This window comes from Aquarana catesbeiana, linkage group LG01 (assembly GCF_042186555.1).
Source record: "Aquarana catesbeiana isolate 2022-GZ linkage group LG01, ASM4218655v1, whole genome shotgun sequence".
NCBI classification, from domain to species: domain Eukaryota; kingdom Metazoa; phylum Chordata; class Amphibia; order Anura; family Ranidae; genus Aquarana; species Aquarana catesbeiana.
This window is the reverse complement of record NC_133324.1, coordinates 30,324,838-30,342,961: the sequence shown is the minus strand read 5'-3', so window position 1 is coordinate 30,342,961 and position 18,124 is coordinate 30,324,838.

Genomic DNA, 18,124 nt, shown 5'->3' with positions numbered 1-18,124 from the left:
GTATTGTATTGTGTATGGTGTTTTTTGTTTTCATTATATATATATCATATTTTTTATTATTATTTTTCACATTATTTACTTTATTCACACACTTTAAAAGTGTTTATTAGATTAGGATATTCACTGTCAACAGTGACACCACAGAGAGGGTGATTAGGATAGCGCCACATTTTTATTCTTCACGTGGGTTGCAATACACCATAGTCACGTCACAAGATTTAGAAATATTACTCATATATTGTTATTCACTAAGTGGCAGCTATAGATAGACTTTACTAGTTGGTGATCATCATCATTTAGACTGTTTCCGAGGCGCAGTGGTGGTTAACCTTGTGTATGTAGGACATTACACTTAGAAGGACCATTATTTATCAATTTTAATATGTTCCTACTGTATTGCGAATGAACACTGTTAAATATAAACATGTAATACTTACCTCTCCAATGGATGGTAAATCTAATTTTTGCTCTGCACAACACTGGTATCGCACACTTTGGGTTTGATGAAAACCTTGTCTCATGCTGGGAGTAGTGGTTCCTCCCACCAGCTGTTACATCACTGCAGAACAATGTAGTCACTTAGTGAGGAGTAACCACAGTGACCAGAGGAGGACAAATTATCCAAATCATCCTAATGTGTCCGATACCAGAGACACTCATCGCTCTTCAAGAGAGGGAAGATTTCACACACCACCTTTCCAGAAGATAAATATTAAATGTGTTATTTTATAAGTTGCTTGTAATGCATTTTTAGTGTCAGGGTCACTTTAAATATATTGTATGTAGAAGTAACCACTATATTAATTAATAAATTTAGCTGGTGTATTTTATATATATATATATATATATATATATATATATATAGTTGATGAGAGCATGTTCTCAGGAAGTTCACATTTTAAATGATAAGTTGAGTTCATTTTAAAGAATATGTTCTTCAAAGGACCTAATAAAAAAATCTGTCTCCTTGTATAAATGTCTTTGTAAACTGCTGCAATGAGGTAGTATTCGGCTACCCCATAAAAAGCTGCAGAGACAACACTCCTACCCCACACCTTGCCAGATCCTTTTAAAGCCAAAAACAGGTTCCAGATGCTCATTGATCAATCATAAGATGTATTCTGAAGTAAACATTAAACATTAGAAATGTCCAAGATCTTCTAGTCAGACGTGTCAAAGAAAAAGCTAAGTAAAGCTTTCTAAGTATTCAAATCATAGACACTAAGAACAATGCTGCATAAAAAAGATATATATATATATATATATTTTTTTTTTTTAATAAATAAATAAAGCCCAAATATTGTGTATTATTAATCAATATTTCTCAAGTAAATATAATCACTTTTACATAAAACCTATTAAATGTGCAAAAAATTCCCAAACAGTGAAAGATGAATACATTCATCTCCAATGATTTACCATACAAAATTAATCAAACAATAAAAGTGCCAAAGAATGTGCAAAACGAGCAAATTCCCTTAAATCATGTGTAACATCAAAATCTTCAAGCAATCTCTGCATGACCTCCCCCATCCATCATTTACTCACCTTATAAGTCTGACCTCTTCAATGGATAAGCTGGTCATAGAGCCCTTGTTGTATATAAAATATCAGCCGCGAAGCCGTGCTGCAAAAAAAATCAGTTCAGCATAAAAGAGAGGCCCTATCATCACAAAATATTAATCAATATACTGAAAAAGAAATGCAAACACCAAAATTCCACCCTCCTGAAACAAGAGCTAAAAGAAAGGGAAGCTCTGCAGTAAAAAAACTAATGATAGTTGCCTGGCAGAGTTGACGGCTTCAAGGAATATCACCTAGGTGAGAGTAGAGAGAGTGGTGTCCCTGATGGGTTACAAAGACCATTTATGAAGGCCAGAGAGAACCAGATTTCCATGGGTAAACTGAATAGGGGACCCTCTGTGTTATCTGCACATTGGAGAGGCTGGAAGCCCTTAAAAGGACCAAGGCACAGAGTCTAAACACACACCAGATCTTCACCAAAGACCCTGAAAAAAGCAAAAACCTGATGGGCTGCAACTAGTTAGTGATGGAAGTTGGCAGCAAGCACAGACATGGGTCAGAGAGAGTAAACGTATGACAGGAATGGGACTGACTGAAATGATTAATCCAACTACGGCAACTATATTCTATACTTGTCCTGATGAGAGTATAATACCTGATGATGATGATGATGATGATTATCTTCCTACTTATGGAGTCTCTTTAATGAAAAAAGTCTCATATGAAAGTTCAGCTAAAGCCCAAGAAGGATTTAACCACTTCAGCCCCAGAAGAATTTGCCCCCTTAATGACTAGAGGACTTTTTACAATTTGGCACTGCACTGCTTTAACTGGTAATTGCGTGGTCATGCATTGCTGTACCCAAACTAAATTTGCATCCTTTTTTTTCCACAAATAGAGCTTTCTTTTGGTGGTGTTTGATCACCTTTGCGTTTTTATTTTGCGATATAAACAAAAAAAAAAGACCGAAGATTTTGAAAATAATCTATATTTTCTACTTTTTGTTATTAAAAAAATACAATAAACTCAATTTTAGTCATACATTTAGGCCAAAAGCCAAATGTCTCGGGTAAAAAAAAATTCTATAAGCATATATTTATTGGTTTGTGCAAAAATTATAGCGTCTACAAACTAGGGTACATTTTCTGGAATTTAAGCAGATTTTAGTTTATGACTGCCTATCTAATTTCTTGAGTTATAATCGAAGGGCAGTATAACCCCCCCCCCCCCCCCTAAAATGACCCCATTTTGGAAAGTAGACACCCACTTTCCAGATACACAAAGGTGTCACTGAAATTATATATTGCTCAAACCTACCATGAGCATATGTGAAATGACACCCCAAAACACAGTCTGCTGCTTCTCCTGAGTAAAGGAATACCACATGTGTGGGACTTTTTGGAAGTCTAGCGTATGATGCAACTGAGACTGGAGTAGGCGCCCTCCTGTCTCAACGTCCTACCTCTGAGAGCCCTATGAATCCTTGTGGCTACTTTTCTAAGAAATTGTCTCCTGCAGAATGTAACTACAGATTGGAGACAGAGAATTGTTACCTATCATTTTATCTCTTAAGGAATGGAGGCATTGCCTTGAGGGTACCACTGTGCCTTTCCTCATTTTGACTGACCACAAGAATCTTTCATTTTTTGTCTGAGGTCCTTTTTCTGCCATGCTTCAATTACATAGTCTCATTCTTACCAGGTACTAAGAATGTAAGGGCTGATACATTGTCTCAAGAGTTTTCCTCCTCTTCCAAGATGGAGTCAGTTCCTGCTCCTGTGATACCTCCAGATCGCATTCTAGCCACTATTCTCACTAGTCTCACTTCACCTTTGGGTGACAGAATTCTTGCTGCTCAGATCCATTCTCCTCCTGAAAAACCCTGTGACCGCTGCTTTATCCCTGAGAATCTCTGCATTGCTTTGCTCCAGACCTACCATTCTCCCAAGGCAGCTGATCACCCAGGGAAGAATCAACTCATTTGTTCTATTTATCAACAATTCTGGTGGTCTAGTGTCCGCTCTGATGTAACCGCCTTCGTAGCCGCTTTTTCCATATGTGCCCAGATTAAAACACCACAACACCTTCCAGTGGGCCTCCTACAACCAATACCCAATAGAGAGAGGACTTGGACCCACTTGTCTATTTATTGTATTGTGGAGTTACCTGACTCCCAGGGCAACACAGTTATTCTTATAGTGGTTGATCAGTTCTCAAAGATGTCTCATTGTATCACACTTAAAAAATTGCCTACATCCAAAGAACTGGCATCCATTTTTGGTCAGGAGATCTTTTGCTTACATGGGCTACCTAAGGTTATCATCTCGGACAGTGATAGCCAGTTTGTGTCCAGGTTTTGGCGAGCTTTTTGTGCACAGTTGGGAAGTCAGCTTTCTTTCTCCTCCACGTATCACCCACAGTCCAATGGGGCCACAGAATGAGCAAACCAAGCCTTGGAGCAGTTTCTATATTTCTGACCGCCATAACAATTGGTCAGACCTCTTACTTTGGGTGGAGTTTGCTCACAATAGTGCAATCAATGCCATGTTGCCTGACACATTTGTTCCTCAAAGAATTCCTACCTAGTTGGGGAAAGGGTCTGGTTGTCATCCTGCAACCTCCGACTCCGTGTTTCCTCACTGAAACTGGCACCACAGTATATTGGCCTTTCAGTATTCTCCGTAGGTTTGTGTTCAGGTTTTGGCGAGCCTTTCATGCACAGTTGGGAAGTCAAGTTTCTTTCTCCTCCACGAATCACCCACAGTCCAATGGGGCCGCAGAATCAGCCAACCAAGCCTTGGAGCAGTTTCTATATTTCTGACCGTCATAACAATTGGTCAGACCTCTTACCTTGGATGGAGTTTGCTCAAAATAGTGCAATCAATGCCATGTTGCCTGACACATTTGTTCCTCAAAGAATTCCTGCATTAGAGGAGCATCTTTGTGATCTCTGTTCCACTTGGGTACAGGCCCAAGAGTCCTTGGGACGTGCCAGTGATAGGTACAGACTCCATGCTGACTGTCAACGCCTACCTGCACCATCCTACCTAGTTGCGGAAAGGGTCTGGTTGTCATCCTGCAACCTCTGACTCTGTGTTCCCTCACTGAAACTGGCACCAAGGTATATTGGCCTTTCAGTATTCTCTGTAGGTTCAACCCAGTGGCCTACGCATTAGACCTACCTTCCAACATGAGTATTTCTAATGTATTCCATGTTACCTTATTAAAACTTTTGGTGTGCAATTGCTTTACCACCATGGTACCATGCCCTCACCTGGTTTTGGTTGAGAACCATGAGGAGTATGAGATACAATCTATCATTGACTCCCATAGGTTTAGTGGGCACACACAGTACCTTATTCATTAGAGAGGTTATAGTCTCTTGGGTCTCATCTTTGGACATACATGCTCCTGCCCTCCTCCGTGCTTTCCATAGACGTGTTCCCCTCAAACCTGGTGCCCCTCCAATGGGGAGGGGTCATTGAGGAGGGGATACTGTAAGGGCTGGGCTTTTAGCAGCTCTCTTCTCAGTGCTCAGGCTGCTCAGCTGTCGGATAATTGTCAGCACTCATTGTTTCCACCTGGTTATCATTACCTGCTCCTCAGTCCTGCCTACAGCCAGCCCTTCTGGCTATTTAAACTGCCTTGTTCATTCCTTTCTTGCCTTCGCCTGGTCAACATATCTGGAATGTCTCTGCTGTGTTCCTGTGAAAGACTGCCCGACTTATGTCCCTTCTGGTTCTTAAACCTGTGTTTCTGCCTCCGACAACGCTGATTTCTGGTTTCCTGATTACTGGCTCGTCTGACTACCCGTTTTGGCTTCCGATCCCTGACTTATGTTTGGACTATGTTTCTCATCTGTACTATTTTTACCATTACATGGTAAAGGTGTGACTTCTACTGCATTTTCTGTCTCAGTCTGATTCGTGGTTCCTGACAGCAACAGCAATATATGACGTCCCTTACAAGATTCCTACAATATGTCCAGATAATCAACTGTTTTCTTTCCATGAAGATGTCCCATTACCAGAATCTCACTCTCCTCTAAGGACTCTTCCAGATCTTAGACAAACCCCTAAAAAAAAAAAAAGATTATGTCATGTTTCTACATGACCTTCAGAACTGCCCAATGCCAATACCCCCATGGGAACTCCTAACCAAGTGGACTACTTTCATTAATCTCTCTGAGGAGGCCTTGCTGATCATTCAGCAGAGCTGGCTACTCACAAAACAATCCTTTATAAATTAATCATGAAGGGAAATACAACTCAAACATTTACTCAGGGCATACCAAGCCTTAAGGTTACACCTAACTTGACTATTGCTCTAAATGCAAACGAGACCACCCAAACTTTACTAACCTTATGTGGTAATGTCCAACCATTGCAGCTTAGTGACTGGCAGGGCCGTCTTTTCCACTGGGCACGCTGGGCAGTTGCCCGGGGGCCCCACTTGCCTGGGGGGCCCCACCTGCCCAGCGACCCCAGCTAAGCATCTATGTGTCACCCTCGCTCCAATTTTCTGTGACCCCGTGCTCCGGCCGCCATGTGCAGTCTCAGGCCAGCGCCTGGCGCCCTGTGATTGGGCGAAAGGTGTCATGTGCTGCAGGTGGGCTGGCCTGTCCTCAATTGCGGGAGAGCGGGGCTGGCCTTAGCTGTAAGCTGTGGCTGCTGTCTTCTCCTCCTCCCCCTCTCCGGGTCACCGATCATGTCCCCGCCAGGGCATGCAGTCTGTGCCCGATGTCTTCTCCTCCTCTCTGGGTCACCGGTCATGTCCCTGCCGAGGCATGCAGTCTGGCAGTGTGACAGGCTGCGGCGCAGAGGCAGAGCAGATCATGAAAGAAAAAAGGTAAGAGGCTCACTTGTGAGTTTTGTTGCTGGCCCGGGGGGAGTAGATATGGTCTGGGGAGAGGGAGCAGCCATAAAGTCAGTGTATAGTGCATTGTGTGTGTGTGGTGTGTAATGTATTGTGTGTGTGTGGTGTATAATGTATTTGTGTGTGGTGTATTGGTCTGTAGGTAGAGTATTGTGTAGCACATTGTGTGTTAGTATGTAGTGTATTGTGTAGTGGTCAGTGGATAATGTAGTTTGTGTAGTAGTTGTCAGTATAGAAATCAGGTAGGGTGGTGTGGTGTGTAGTGGTCAGTGTGTAGTGTAGTGATCAGTATAGGGATCAGGTAGTGTGGTGTGGTGTGTAGTGTAGTGGTCGGTGTGGTGTGTAGTGTAGTGGTCAGTGTGGTGTGGTGTGTAGTGTAGTGGTCGGTGTGGTGTGTAGTGTAGTGGTCAGTGTGGTGTGTAGTGTAGACAGGGCCCCAGTGCACTGTATTGCCTGAGGGCCTATAATGCTCTTAAGATGGCCCTGGTGACTGGCATCAAATACACAGACATGAGGTGGTGACAAGGACTTTGTGGAAAGAGACAACCAGCCCACATCCCTATATCAATACACAATAGGAAGTTTTCCTCTTAGTGGGATTTTATAGGGCTAAAGTCTCAAAAAAATGCGCCAAAAAGTATAAAAATAGTAATTTTTATTTTATCAAAAAGTTAAAAAACATGACACATGATAATGAAACAGGAAGGAAGAAAATTGGATGCCAAAATTAAAATGATGATGATACAGCAAATGTACAAGACAGATCAACAGTACTACACTTAACCCCACAAGAGCTGTTTCAGCAAAAAGCTGGTTTACAGTAGAGCACGACGCGTTTCGAGGTTTTATAATAGTTGAGACCTCTTCTTCAGGGGATGGTGGTGAGGTGTATGTCTGTCGTAATGTTGCAAGATCAGTAGCATCCAGTTTCAAAGGGAGGAGGGGAAGAAATGATCAGCCAGTGGGATCCAGACACGAAAACCGCCGCTGTCACCAAGGGGCCGAACACGTCCACAACTCAGGACAAGACACAAAGGGCGTCACGTCCGTCAACTGGTGACACCCCAGGTGTTTATTGTTATGGAATATCTTGTCAGCTAGTGGCGCATGAGGGGTAAATTATCCCTGTGCTGGCTCCAACACGGGTATCGCCGAACACGTCCGTAACCCAGGGCAAAGCACTTATACCGGTATGGGTATCAGACCGAACGTGCAGCTGCTGTGACCTTTCAAGCTATTTACTATAGGTGTCCTATCGCTACTTTTTTCCTGTACAACGGCACTAGAGACCAAACAGTTGCCGCAGGCGACACCCCTACTTGAGCCAGCACAGGGATAATTTACCCCTTATGTGCCATTATCTGACACTATATCCTATAACCCCAAACACCTGGGGTGTCACCAGTTGACGGACGTGACGCCCTTTGTGCTTTGTCCTGGGTTACGGACGTGTTCGGCGATACCCATGTTGGAGCCAGCACAGAGATAATTTACCCCTCATGCGCCACTAGCTGACAAGATATTCCATAACAATAAACACCTGGGGTGTCGCCAGTTGACGGACGTGACGCCCTTTGTGTCTTGTCCTGAGTTGTGGATGTGTTCGGCCCCTTGGTGACAGCGGCGGTTTTCGTGTCTGGACCCCACTGGCTGATCATTCCTTCCCCTCCTCCCTTTGAAACTGGATGCTACTGATGCTGATCTTGCAACATTACTACAGACATACACCTCACCACCAGCCCCTGAAGAAGAGGTCTCAACTATTATAAAAACTCGAAACGTGTCGGGCTCTACTGTAAACCAGCTTTTTGCTGAAACAGCTCTTGTGGGGTTAAGTGTAGTACTGTTGATCTGTCTTGTACATTTGCTGTATCATCATTATTTGTAATTTTGGCATCCAATTTTCTTCCTTCCTGTTTCATTATCATGTGTCATGTTTTTTAACTTTTTGATAAAATAAAAATGACTATTTTATACTTTTTGGCGCATTTTTTTGAGACTTTCGCCCTATAAATTTCCACTAGGAGGAAAACTTCCTTTTGTGTATCCAAGACACAGGGTCTTGGGTTTACCTAGACAACTCTGCCCTTCCATGTGCCTTCTACATATATCTGCTGTGATCACATGGATGGGGGAGGGGAGACAGGATTCCTCTTTATGGCATCATTATAAATACACAATTCCTTTAACCATTTGTCAGCCATATGCTGTCTTTAAACAGCCTGGCATTTAAGAGGTTAAAACAAGCCCATGGCTGCACCTTCATCCATAAGCTTAGTATAATAGTTCCAGCCGGCAACTCATTTTCATAAAGATGATCTGGGGGGCTGTGGAGCCACTCAATCCGCTACTAAAGCAAGATCTGTGATTTGTTAGCTGTAGTGGAGGGCATGGCAGACATTGGGAGTCTAACAGACCACCGATGCCTCCATAAGGAGAACCTGTCACCTGTTTATATGATCACATAGGACACTCTTTAGACCCCTTGTGATAGCATTAAAGTAAATGAAAAAAAGAGTGTTCAAAACCTTAAAAGATAAAAAAATATACATAAAGGATAAGTTCACCGTTCTACAAAAAATAATAAATGCACATCTTTTTGCAGGTAACAAAATGTGGATTTACTATTTTTTATAGTAGCGATCTGTAAAGCATTGCACCAGAGATCAGCAGATTGCTATGCTGGCCTCCTGACAGTATAGTGTATCTGCTTGCCTGTACATCCCATACAGGAAGCCGATACTCACTGACAGTAAGACTCAATGAACCACCACAGCTCTCCACAGCGCCATAATAGTTAATTGAGAACTACAAGCCGACAGCCACTAAGGAACATGTTTCCAAAGGTGAACTTACCCTTTAAAATAATTAAAAGGCAACCTTGTTTCTCTGTGCAAACACAGAGAAACAATGTTTGCATAGAGCAAGCATGGGTATGTAAACAGCATTTGAACCACATATGTGAGGTATTGAATGTCAGAGTGAGAGCAATAATTCCAAATCCTTATTTTATGGGTAACGCTAGACTGATGAGCTGTAAAAGCTTTTAAAATGTTGCCTATAGACAATTCAAGGTACCATGGTTCTTCACTATTTCAGAGATGTGGTTAATTTTAAGGCTTGACATGTTTGGTATTTGTTTTCTCAATGCAACCCAATCTCTTACAATTTTCACAAAAAAAAAAAAATGGGTATTAGCACTTTGCTACTTTAACTGGCAATTGCGTGGTCATGCAATACTGTACTCAAATATTTCTTTCTCATGCAAATAGAGCTTTCTTTTGGTGGTATTTGATCACCAATGGGGACTTTATGTTTTATTATACTGTATAAATGAAAAACTGTTTTTTTTTTTTTAAATATATATTTTCCATTTTCTGTTATAAAACATATCCAATAAAAACAATCAGAAAATAAAATTATCTCATAACTTTAGGCCAAAATATGTTATGCTTCATGTCTTTTGTAAAAAAAAAAAACAAAACATAATACAAATAAGTGTATATTAATTGGTTTATGTGAAAGTTATAGCATCTACAATCAATGGTATACTGTATGTATACAGTATGTTTGAAAATAGATCATTCCTAATATACTGACAGCTAGGGATGGGCTGAACACCCCCCTGTTCGGTTCACAGCAATACTCCCAGGGAAATGCAGAAGTGTCCATTTTGAAGGCTTATTTCAAGAAATTGGCCACAAAAGGGGTATGGAGGTCTGGGTACTGCCCTGGGGGGACATTTATCAATAAAAAAAAAAAAAAAAAAACTTTTTTTTCAGGAGCAGTGATTTTAATTATGATTATTGTTGCACTTTAGGCATAATTAAAATCACTGCTCCTTATTGATACATGTCCCCCAGGGTAGTACCCAGACCCCCATACCTCTTTTGTGGCCAATTACTTGAAATAAGCCTTCAAAATGGACACTTTTGCATTTCCCTGGGAGTATTGCTGTGGAAAATTTATTTCCTGACACAGCATGACAGCATATATGTATGGGTAGGCTCTGCCCCCTGCCCTATCACAGTACCGGTTATACTATAAGATTAGGTCTCCTCCCTATCTGCCTCATTCCCTTTTTTTCCTCACTGCTAACAGCCGGTTATGTTGCTGCTGAAAGAGGATTTTTAATTTTTCCCTTACCTGTCAGACACTTCTGACCGAGCCGCACAGGTTCGAGCCTCTCCTGTAATGAAGCTCCCCGCTGTAAAGGCTGACATGAACGCCTATATGGGGGAGACCTCGCCCCACAAGAATCCTGGAGAGGGGTGCAGGTATCTGGGCTCTAGGGATTGCTCCTTTATCATAATGCCATGGATGGACATTCATTGGACTTTCTGTTAGGACATGAAGCATGCAGGTGGAAAGGCATCACATGGTGCACAAATCAATAATATTCAGTTACGGCTGCAAATATGTTGTTAAGCTTGCATCTCTGAAAGGTTGTGGTTTTTGTCTGCAATACTTCTATGCTGATAGCAGGTGTGCTGTGCTGGGCTGAAGCCTTCCTATTAATGGAGCAAAGCCCAGCCCTACAGTTTTGACTTATTGTCTGCAGGTATGCTGTTAATTTGCATTTCTGAAAAGCATATATCACATGCAAATCTAACTGGCTGTCTATAGGGCCACTCTGTTCACTAATGTTTCACAGGTTGTGGTCTGTGTCTGCAGTAGGGATGAGCCGAACACCCCCCTGTTCGGTTCGCACCAGAACTTGCGAACAGGCAAAAAATTAGTTTGAACACGGGAACACAGTTAAAGTCAATGGGACATGAACATGAATAATCAAAAGTGCTAATTTTAAAGGCTTATATGCATGGTATTGTCATGTTTGGGGACCTGGGTCCTGCCCCAAGGGACATGGATCAATGCAAAAAAAAGTTTTAAAAACGGGCGTTTTTTCGGGAGCAGTGATTTTAATAATGCTTTAAGTGAAACAATAAAAGTGCATTATCCCTTTAAATTTCGTACCTGGGGGGTGTCTATAGTGTGCCTGTAAAGGGGTGCATGTTTAGAACATGTTTAGAACAGTCTGACAGCAAAATGACATTTCAAAGGAAAAAAAGTAATTTAAAACTACTCGTGGCTATTAATGAATTGCCGGTCCGACAATACACATAGAAGTTCATTGATAAAAACGGCATGGGAATTCCCCACAGGGGAACCCCAAACCAAAATTTAAAAAAAAATGAAGTGGGGTCCCCCTAAATTCCATACCAGGCCCTTGGGGTGTGGTATGGATTTAAGGGGAACCCCGTGCCAAAATTTAAAAAAAATGGCGTGGGGTCCCCCCAACCATGGTACCCCCTTACCATTTCACACAGGGGGCATACTATAGGGTACTAAGGGTACCCCCTTACCATTTCACCCCAAAGCACCCTCCCAATGTTGAGGGTATGTGGCCTGGTACGGTTCAGGAGGGGGGGCGCTCTCTCACCCCCCCTCTTTTCCTGCAGCCTGCCAGGTTGCGTGCTCGGATAAGTGTCTGGTATGGATTTTTGGGGGACCCCACACCATTTTTTTTTTTATTTTGGCGCGGGGTTCCCCTTAAAATCCATACCAGACCTCAAGGGTCTGGTATAGATTTTGAGGGGGACCCAAAGCCATTTTTTTTTAATTTTGTCCGGGGTTCCCCTTAATATCCATACCAGACCTGAATGGCCTGGTATGGAATTTAGGAGGACCCCCCCACATAATTTTTTTTGATAAATTTTGGTTCGGGGTTCCCCTGTGGGGAATTCCCATGCCATTTTTATCAATGAATTTTTATGTGTATTGTCGGACAGGCAATTCATTAATAGAGTAGTTTAAATGAGTTTTTTCCTTTGAAATGTCATTTTGCTGTCAGACTGTTCTAAACACAGGAAACATGCGCCCCTTTACAGGCATACTATAGACACCTCCCAGGTACGAAATTTAAGGGGATATTACACTTTTATTGTTTCACTTTAAGCATTATTAAAATCACTGCTCCCGAAAAAATAGCCGTTTTTAAAACTATTTTTTTGCATTGATCCATGTCCCCAGGGGCAGAACCCAGGTCCCCAAACACTTTTTATGACAATACCATGAATATAAGCCTTTAAAATTAGCACTTTTCATTTCTCCCATAGACGTTTAAAGGGTGTTCCGCTGCATTCGAATTTGCCGTGAACACCCCAAATTGTTCGCTGTTCAGCGAACTGGCGAACAGCCGATGTTTGAGTCGAACATGAGTTCGACTCGAACTCGAAGCTCATCCCTAGTCTGCAGTATTGCTAATGCTTGGACTGATAACAGGTGATGCTGAGCCCTTTACTATTAACACAGGGCCTGGCCCTGCAGACTGGGCTCACCGTGTATTGATGCTTGGTTGTGGTATGACCCTTGGCGGTACATGTGTCTAAGGTAGGTTAATCTGCTAGTGCTAGTTGTCGGATGATTATTAACTTGCGCTGCTTACCTGTGATTATATTAACTCTACAGTATCAATGACTGTTATGTGTTTATTTCTATGCATTAACATGCTGACCTTGGTGCTAAAATAAAAGTCAGGATCTGTTTAGTCACATTCCTTAATACTTAGCAATGTGTAATTGCTGGTGTTATTTGGGGTACCCCCACAGAGGGATATGTGGTTTGTAGTGGTTACTACTTATGGCAAATACTCCCACACATGACTCCAGGCTTTCAGCTCATCTGTGAACCAGTAGCAATCAGCCTTCCTAGAGACCAGCAACTTTAACTAAGGTGAGGGCAGGTAGGTATATGCTATATCCTAAAAGAGTACACATTATGGGCATAATGAGTGTAATATCTCCAGCCCTCAACACCAACACCAGTCAACCTGCTTCTGCCACAAAGGACAGGCCCTTTGCAGCCCTGAAGGAACCACTATGTATTTAACTGCCAGAAAAGGCAGATGAAGAAATCTCTACAGTAATCATAGTGGCCTGGTGGTAACTGGTGTGTCGGCCAATATGCAAAACAAAGTTGCAGGCCAGAAGCAGTGACAAATAGGCAGAGACTGATAAAGCCTACAGTCACTAATGGTTCCATACCAAGCCTAATCAAACAACTGTGCTTATTTAAAGGCAACCTCTACTTCAGAAGCATTTGACCAGGGAGTCTTTATCGGACTGGCCAGAGGCGTCAGCCTTAGCTTTATTCTGGGAAATTGCTATGGCAAGTTGGCATATCAGAAGCAAAGGTGGATACTTTAATCCCTTCCAAACTGACTGTGTGGAGCTCAGGTACTAAGCTATTCAAACAGTCACCTAAAGGGTACCTCTGCCTCAAAAGCAGCCGGCCAAACAGGCTTCATCAGATTAACTAAAGGTGCCATTCTTCCAACAGAAGAAACAATATCCTTTGCAGAGACCCTGGGACAGAAAATAGAACCAGAGATGAAGAAGGCTCATACTACTGTCAAGTAGTGTTTTGTGACCTGTGACTGAGCTCACTTTGGTAGCCAGACTGTCAGGATCCCAGACAGGATGAAAGCAGAGCTCTGATCAGTGATAAACTCTCTATAATGGCGGATCCTAGATTGAAAATGGAGTAGCCAATGATGCAGTTCAGCCACTGTGGATACAAGACTGTATGCTGTTTCTCCAGTAATCATTGTGGTCAGTGAACCCTTATGGCTCATCTCACAAGCAAACACATGCCACTTTAAGTCAGAGTGGTGACTGTTCAAGTCGGATCTGGTGATATCTATGTAGCGCTGGTAGATTTATGATCTACCATTCTATAGGTAAATTTAGTAAATTGCTCGTTAAAAGAAGTTAGATTTGCCTCTGTTCCAGCTTGGCTGACATTGCATGTGTTTCCATACTGAGCCGGTGGGTGTTGTTGTTACTATTGGCTAGTGTTGGTAGGGCAATGTGTCGAAGCGTATGGGTGCTCTTCTGTCCTCCGGTCGTCCTCCGAGTTGCATTCTGGAGAGGGTATTTATGGGACGGCTGCAGCGCGTGGCTGGGCCCAGAAGCTTGTCTGGGGCCTACCACAGCAGCCGAGGAATGGTCCTGAGCTGTCTATCCACAGTGAAGAAGCTGGAGATCCCAGGGGAGGACCCGTCATGGAAGGATCATGCGGAGTGCTGATCTGGAGAGTGTCCTGGTGACTCGGTTGGAGGACATATCCTAAAGTAACTTTACAGCATAGTACATGCCGGGTTGGCTTTAAGGTTCAAGTACTATGTCTGACGTTCACTGTAAAACCCATACATCCTGTGGCAGAGGATCATACGGGTTCATCTCAAGCAAGTCTGTAGCAGAGACTTTTGTTTGTGCTACGTGCTGGCTGCTAGGCAAGTGAGAGAGGCCTATCCAGACGAGCAAGAAGTGTGTCCCACAAGGGGAGCGCATTCTATTACAATACTCAACTCTAAAGGACATTTGTCAAGGATCTTACTGAAAGGTATTTGATCTTTTCTGCAGTTTCCCTCCTGCCTCTTTCCTGCTACTTCCTTTGTTAATTGTTCAAATACAGCATTGAAAATGTACTAAAGTGTTGGTGCTTATATCGTCCAGAGGTAAACTCAATGGAACCCTAAACCCGGTGCCGGTGAAACAAAGGGAAGGAGAGTGAAGGTAACAAGCCCACTTAAACCAGCAGCTCCACCGAGAGTTATTGCTACATCTAGAAGGAGGATTAATCCCTTATGTTAATCGCCAATGACCAGAGGATAGCCAACGAAGAGTGAATGACAGGCTAAACAGGCTAGGAGAACTATAGCAGAAAATAAGGAATCAATTATCATCTTTATTTGCCTAAACCCAAGCCGCCCAGTAGGGCAGCTGACAGTTCTATCTAAATTTGAGCTTAGGATCCGTGGGTCCTGTGCATTAAGGAAACCAATGGAATTTTCATTCCTCTCTGCCAATTCATTGCATCCCCTCCATGACGCATTAGAGCACAAGGGTTGTGACTACATGGTCGTTAGTCAAAAGTAATGGGGCGTACACACGGTCGGACTTTTCGTCTACAAAAGTCCAACGGACGCCGACGGACTAAAGCTGGCTGGTAATCCGATCGTGTGTGGGCTTCCCCGGACTTTCAACTGACTTTTTCAGCCTCAAATCCGACGGACTTTAGATTTGAAACATGCTTCAAATCTTTACGTCGTAACTACGACGGACCCCAAAATCTGCTCGTCTGTGTGCTAGTCCGACGGACAAAAACCCATGCTAGGGCAGCTATTGGCTACTGGCTATGAACTTCCTTATTTTAGTCCGGTGTACGTCATCACGTACGAATCCGTCGGACTTTTGTGTGGTCGTGTGTAGGCAAGTCCGTTCGTTAGAAAGTCTGCTGCAAGTCCGCCGGAAGTCTGTCGGACAGGCTGTCGGACTTTTGTAGACGAAAAGTCCGACCGTGTGTACGTCCCATAAGACTTGAATAACAAGCAGAAGGATGAGGATCCAAAATTGCATAGGCCATCGTTGCAAATAATCTCTCAAGCTGTCAGTAAGGCTTGACCTCCACAAATCATACCCCATGATTTTCGAGAAGTATTGTTTATAGCGGTGCAACTCCAAGTCACAGCGACTTCAAAGTAGTCCCTACACTACTTTTGATCCCACTGTGATGTACTTGGAACCATGGACTTTAAGAATACACAGGCATTGATTCAAGTTGCATAGAAATCGCAGTAAAATCACACGATTTTTAGATCGCAATAGTGGAAACACAGGCTAAGACTGTAGATGGTCTTTGGACCTAGCAAGTTGCATAATCGCATGGTTGCATTGTGGGTGAGGTTGAGGATACACAAGTCGATCAAGTCCAACCTATGTGTGTGATTATATGTCGGTATTACCTTGTATATCCTGTATGTTGTGGTCGTTCACAAGTGTGTGTTTGAGTATGTGTGTATACTGTATACACACTTTGAGATGCCCATGTTTCGGCAAGTACCTTCGCTTGGTCGTTTGAGTTCACTACGAGTTCATCGGGCAGACTGAGACCTTTCCACAATTGGGTCCAGTAGGGGCCGACTTGCGGGAGCAAGGACTTCTGGTGAGCCTTGTTTGAGCAACAGACTGGCGCAAAGACTTCCAGGTTCTGGGAAAAGAGTCCTAGTACAGACATTGATCGAGTCAGGAGGAGCCATCGTCTAGAGACTAACTAGTCTCATTACAACAATGACCTATCAGCAAGCAGTTATGAATCTCTAAAAAAATACAATAAAGTTACCCTCAGGGAGAGCAACAGTATAAGTATCTCAATTGAACAAATAGCTCTTTCCCATTGGTTGCATCCCACGGTCGCAAGAGGGATAAAAGTAGCCTGCAGTAACCCAGGTGGTCCAAAGGGCCCAAGGGAAGGCTGACAACCGTATTAACTGTTTTTTCGTAGTAAGGAAAGAATTACTTCCTGCACCAGGAACAGTGACTCCACAGAGGAAACAAGTCCCCTTTTGAGGAGGTAGCTAAGCTAACTAATCTTTCAGCGTATCAGCTATTAGGCATATCAATCATCACAAGTTGTTACTCGTCGGGTATTCATGCCGATGAAGGACAAGGTGTCCAAAAGTCAGAGTTGCAGTGGTCGTAGACTGAAGTCTTTCCGAAACGCAACACAAAGAGCCTCAACTATGCTGCAAAGACTCAGCAAAATGGGGAAGGCCTATCTTTGCTGTCAAGAATGAGCCAATCAAGGGATCAGCAACAAGGCTATCAAGATATTGATCTGACAATAACCTGGGTGGCTTCCCAGAGGTGGAAGCAGAGAAACTAATCACAGCCAGCTGGGCATGCAGACTGGCCAGTATGTATATTGAACAAACCTAACAGTCTCCAGGATCCTTAGATTCGCAGCTGTTCAGTGGTGATAACAATAATGGCCCTGTGGCTTGCAGGCCATGATATATGCGGGTACAATATCATCCTATTCTCCTTCCAGAGGTCCAACACCTCATACAGCGTGGCCAATGGTATCTTTCAAATCCATACAAGTTATATCTAGATGCTGGAGACCAAGAAGTGGAGGTCTCACCTTTAGTGTTTGAAATCCTATGAAAGTCAGAACGCCTACTCCAGACTTCAAGTACATTAGATACAAGAAAAACCTACAGAATTTAAAGGATGGAATTCTGTTTCTTGCTGTAAGGATTGAATTGTATACAAGTAAGCCTAGAAACGGTATTAAAGGATACATGAAACTCAGTCATGTCCTCACTCTCTGGGATCCAATAATGGTTGCATATCTTGGCAACCAATTCAGAAAGACCTGGGCAGATTATTCTTTCCCCCATGGGGTCTTCCAAATAGTGTGAGACACATTGTCTCACTCTCCGTTCAGAAGGATAAGACATCCTCAACATGGCCAGTAACATGGAATAAGTATTCTGTATGGCAAATTAGTCTAGAAGGATCTCAGACATCCAAGTGTCAAGCCATAAACTAACTTGTTGCTGAAATTATCAGGGAAAAATGGCTTTAGTCTCTTCCAACACTATACAAAGGTTGGTGTCTTTGCAACCTGGGTTAGAACATCATCCTTCTGGCATATCCAAACTAAAGTGTTTGAAGTACCACAAACATTGAAAAATAGATTTTGAAGAGAGACATAGAATTGGCCCTTCGTCAAGAAGCAAAACGATAGGCTCATCAGGCCTAACGACATCAGAAGACAAGCACTGTCCAATGAAGACAATTTCAGAAGTGCGGATCAAGTCAGTCAAAGGGCTTAGATGGCTAAGACAAATCTATCACATAAGGGCAGAGACCGCTCTTCC